The sequence below is a fragment of the Hakea prostrata genome, chromosome 10 (assembly GCF_041222555.1).
Source record: "Hakea prostrata isolate BN-2017 chromosome 10, UWA_Hpros_2, whole genome shotgun sequence".
Lineage (NCBI taxonomy): Eukaryota > Viridiplantae > Streptophyta > Magnoliopsida > Proteales > Proteaceae > Hakea > Hakea prostrata.
This window is the reverse complement of record NC_142609.1, coordinates 22,027,568-22,033,236: the sequence shown is the minus strand read 5'-3', so window position 1 is coordinate 22,033,236 and position 5,669 is coordinate 22,027,568.

The window sequence follows — 5,669 nt, the reverse complement described above, 5'->3', positions numbered from 1 at the left end:
CAGCTAAGAGGGGACGTAAGTGATATTTACCCTTAATAATATAACATGTTGAAATAGTACATCTAATATATATTTTTTAATTAATTCTTATATGGCCTCATTTGGTCCGGCAAGTGTGTTAATGGAAACAGCTTGATTAGGTTTTGCGCAAACCTTGTATAAAAATCATGTAAAGAAATTAAAAATAAAAGATGTCAAATCATTTCGTATTTTACTAAAAAAGAAAATTCATATTAAAGAAGAACAAATTGAAGGTATGACAGTAGATATACATTTTTTTTTTCTGAAACTCTACCGTTTCTCCGCTTTTTCACACCTAAAACAAGATTATATCCATATGCCATTTCAATCTAATGCGGCGACCAAGATTATATCCATATGCCATTTCAATCTAATGGTTCATATTAAAAAGATAAATTATAATTGTAATTATAGTCTTTTTATTTTATATTTAAGGGTTTTAAGATTTTAAATTTACAAAATTAGGCCCTTAATTGGAACTCCATGAAATCGAGTTCCCATCCCGCAAGAAAACCCTACTTTGAAGAATATATACCCATTAACGGCGCCATTATCCAAATCATCAAGGGAGATTTGTCTTGAGAGGGCAAGAATCCATGACCTCATCCCTCTTTCGCTTGAGCTTTGAGGCTGAAGATAATCGGGTTTGACATCCAAGACCAAAGTCAGATGACCCAACAACACTCAGCAGTAGCCGAATAAATTTTCCAAACAAAGTTAAGGACACAACAGAGGTGAGGAGACTTGGTTATCCTAAACCCTAAATCACTACCACTGCTTGGAAGTCAACCGGGGAGAACACACCAAGTAAACAGAGTTAAGACCTGTCGCATTTATAGTCTATTAAGCAAACATAAGCAAAAATAAAGGCAAAAGAGTCTACTTTCAAATTTTTTCAAAATCGTAAAAGGAAGAAGCATTTGAAAGTTGCAGAAAGGTAAAAGAAACAAAAAATAAATTTGAATTGAGCAAAGTTTAACAAACTATGATTTCCTCGATGCAGGGGTTAAAGATGGGAAATAGGTAAAACTAGTAACATTTTTGGTCGACTATGTTTTGGTGAACGGTATTTCATTGAGTTTTAATCAAGGGCATAATTTTATAAATATGAAATCTTAAAAACCTTGAATATAAAATAAAAAGAGTATAATTACAATTATAATTAGTCTATTTAATATAAATCGTTGGATCGAAATGGTATACATGTTACAATCTTAACCGTTGCACCATTCAAGGACATTTTGATCGTCAAAATTATGATATTGTCATAAATAATATTGATTGTGGATATCCATCACCCCCCAATAGACAATACTTCCAATTGAAGATCTCAACCACCTCAGCATACAATCTTGGTGATTCACATTCCCATCTTAATTGAAGATTACAATGATCTCAACACACAATGTTGGCAGTCAATATTTCCATTCTATCCACATTCTATCTAGGGTGACAATCTATCTTTCCATATCAAGAATATCTTATTGTGTGTAAGAATCATATATTGTATTTCTTTGTAGACTCTGATATTTCCATATCAGAGTAAATGTTCCTTTTAATATAAATATATAATGCACTCAACTGAATGGACTAGTTCTGATTGAACTCATCTTTTCTTTCTTCTTTGTATTCAATATCTTCTTTATTTTATAACACGTTATCAGCAGGATTCTGCTCGAAGTAATTGTGAACAACTCCACTCGAAGTATTGCGTTTTGAGAAGAAAGACAACAGACTATGTATCATTATGCTTTCTATTCCAAAGTGAAAAGACAACAGACTATGTATCGACCTCTTCGCACGTTTTTGTAAACAATGGAGTTTACATTGTCCATCTTGAAATGTAAGTGCATCATGATAAAAATGTATGTGTTTTATTGAATCTAAGAATCAAACAAATAATAAGATATTAGATTTCCTTAACAATTGTGATTTGTCATTAACAATTGATTTTATTTATTGTATATAATGGTTGCTAGCTTTGCACCACAAATATTATTAAATGCATTTGAAGTTGCAAGATTTGAAACTGTAAATGAATACAGTTCTACAGATGCACATGAAGTTGTAAGATTTGAAACTGTAAATGAATACAGTTCTACAGATGCACATGAAGTTACAAGATTTGAAACTGTAAATGAATACAGTTCTGCAGATGCACATGAAGTTGCAAGATTTGAAATTGCAAGATTTGAAACTGTAAATAAATACAGTTCTGCAGTTTTTTTTGGAAATTATGTGGATAAAATATTATTGATGAAGACTTGCCAACAAATTTTTAAGCTTCAAATCTGTTGTTACAATAGCAATATTGTAAAAGGAGTTTCAATAAATACTCTAATTGATATCATGCCTATTTGTGGCTGAGTAAAATAATTGACTATTAATGAAAAGTCATGAAGCTCGTCTTCTTGGTTCTGTTCCATTCCCTGAAATGAATGCAACAATTCATGATATTGCCTGAAAGAAGGCAAAATTAAAATTATAGTCATGATTGTGGAAGAGGATGAGGCAAAAGACGGAATAATTACCGTCATTATTATGGAAATAAATAAGAGAATAAGGATTCTCAATATAACAATTCAAGAAGTGAAGATATATTTGTTACCGATGTGGTATGAAAGCCATTAGACATGTATCTTTCATACTCCACAATATTTGATTAAGCTTTGTCAAGCCTTAATTAAAGAAATAAAAATAATGTGGAGATAAATTGAATTTTCCAAAATCATGATACTTGAGCAATTTTTGCCTATAAAATGAATGATTTTGATGGCCTCAAAGATACTACACATCTAGATACTGCAAACTTCTTTAAATATAATAGTTGAAGATTTGATTATCTTATTTGATGATGCAGAAGCCAATGTTCATATAATAATCGATAGTACAACATTGATTGGAAGCTCCGAAAGAGTTAATCTATGCAAATGTTGAGAGAAAAGAAGCTCTATGCTAAGTTTAGCAAGTGTGACTTTTGGCTCTCAAGGGTAGTTTTTCTCGGCCATGTGGTTTCAGCCGAAGGTATTTGTGTTGATCCTAAAAAGGTGCAAGCAGTTGCCGATTGGGAAAGACCGAAGACGGTGATGGATATAAGAAGTTTTCTAATCATTTGGTCAACATATGAGATCAATGAACTAAACTTGATGACCATGATTCAGCTGGACTAGAGTAATCTGGGGCAAGATTCTTAACTTTCACACACACACTTGAAGGCATCTGTATGAGTAAAGTATAACATCTAAGTATTATTGGCAAGAAATGTTGGATCTGAAAAATTAGAAAAAAGATTTAGAGGCAACTTCTGTCTAACACCCATCATATTGCATGATTATGCCAAGTTATTTGCTTTTCTTTTCTTTTGTTCTCTTAATGCTTTCTTTAGCAGTTAGTTTGTGTTTTCATTTTTCTTTATTGCTCGCAATTAGAAACCTTCTTAAATATCAACACCCCCACCCTCCTCCCTCTTATTTACTAGCTTTTATTGTTTGATTTGCTAGGTTTAGTTGTAATCAAGGTTTTTCCTTTCAATAAAATCCCTTATTTCCTACCAAAAAAAGAAGGGAACTTACTAGCATAAGAGGAGGACAAATTTCGGAGAGATATTAGGTCAGATGATTGCACAAAGCACAGTAAGGGGAAGACCAGCAGGGCCTGTGCTTTCTCTCGAAAAGCATCTTCTTCTCCTTTTCTTTTTCTTCTGTTGTGATTTTTGTTTTGTACTCTAAAAGATGACGCTGCGTGCCTTCTCTTTTGGTCACTGTTTTTACCCTTTCTTCTTCAAAGACGCGGACGGACCCACCCTTGAGAGATGTTTTCGTGAAGGACAACAACCACGGGGAAGAAGAGCTCCTTAATAGTCTCCTGCTTTCTCAGTTGATCTAGTCTTGTCCCAAGTTTCTTAGTCAAAGAGTAATGGATCCTTTTATTTTTTATTATTATTTTTGGATACAAATGGATCCTTTTATTTAATTAAGTAATTTATTTATTTATTTCCCGGGGGTTAAAAAGTAATCTAGTTCGTTCATTCATGCAATTTTGAGATTTCTTCTTTGTGTTTCATTATTCTGTGCTTAATGCTATTGAATATTTGGCCACTATTTGATTGATCTTAGCATGCTTTTAAAGAACCGAGAAGAGAAGGTTGCGTGTGTAAAGGGGATAATAGACGGTGAGTTTTGTACATCTGTGCCGAACTAACGATCGATGGCCCATTTAGCCTTGCCAGAGGTTCAACTTGCAACTTGCTTGACTTACATCCATCTTGGACCAAGGACAGGTGGCCTGAGTGAACAAGAGATTGTGATGCCAGACCAAGGATTGAGGAGATTCAGCTGACTAGAGAGGAGTACATCAAATTGTGTGATCAAATGGATTGGATTATTATATAATCGGTGAAATTGAGGCTTGTCTCATTTATTTTGTTTCTCGTTCATTTTTTTATTTATATATATATATATATATATTTTGGAGCTGGGTAGGAGAATATTACTAATATATGTGCTGCCGGATGGGTGTGAACCCAAGACCTCCCCATAGGAGGTTGGGTTATTAACCGCTTGACTATCCTACCATTGGCTCTCGTTCATTTTCTGTTTTGCTTACTCTAATTGCATATCTTGAACCCTTAGATTAATTCTCTTGTAATTATTGTTTGGCTGGTTAATTATACGACAGATAAGTAATTTTGATTTAATTGCTTACTCTTATATTATTTATCACTATTCCATATACTTGTTGGTAATCAAGCAAACAGTTTAATTGGGGTTTCCCAATCTTTCTAGTCTCATTCCCATTTCCTAAAGCTACTTGTCACCTCAATTGAGCATGTAATCATGGTCTTGCATATAAAATCTACCATTTCCAATGCCCCTCCTCTTTTTTTTTTTTTGGTAAACCAATGCCCTTCTACTTATGAACAGGGTGAAGCCCAGATTATCCAGTTCTTCAATGGCTTTATTCCCTGGGCTCACTTTGGTAGGGGAATCATATAACTAAGCTCATCCAGTAGAAAGTAGAAACCCCATGGATTTCCCCATTCCCAACCTCATCCGTTTGGGTTCCTTAGCTAGAACCCACCAAAGAGTACAAAAGTGATATCAGGTTGTAGGGTGAAGCTCAAGGTCAGGCCTAGGTCAGAAACTTACACGGCCTGACCAACCGCAACCGTGTAGGGTGAAGGTTAGAGTCCAGACCAGGCTAGGGGATTTAGAGTCAAGATCAAGATTTTGAAAAGTCCAGCCCAACCTAGCTCTGTTGCTGCCCTATCAATAATTATTGACCAAGGTTGATCTGTGCAACCATTGACCAACAGTAAACTTTTCTGTTTTCACCAAAGATATCCAAGTATTAGCCATGAAAATCTCGTCACTTGCCCAAAATATTAAAAGCCCATATGCGCTGTCTTTCCTAAGAGAACCTACGAGATTTCATACTAAAAATAGTGCTCTTATCAACCAGCAAGGTCTTTCCACCACCGCATACATCAGCTATACAAGGGATATTTAAGTTTTTATGAATAGTGTTTATATAGGTTCTGGTCGTTAGTGAATGGAAATCCAAATAATAAAAGTACCAATGGAGCAAATGATTGGTAGATTCATTTCAAAGTTTTTATCCTTTTTCTTTTCCTTTCTGAAAATGCATTT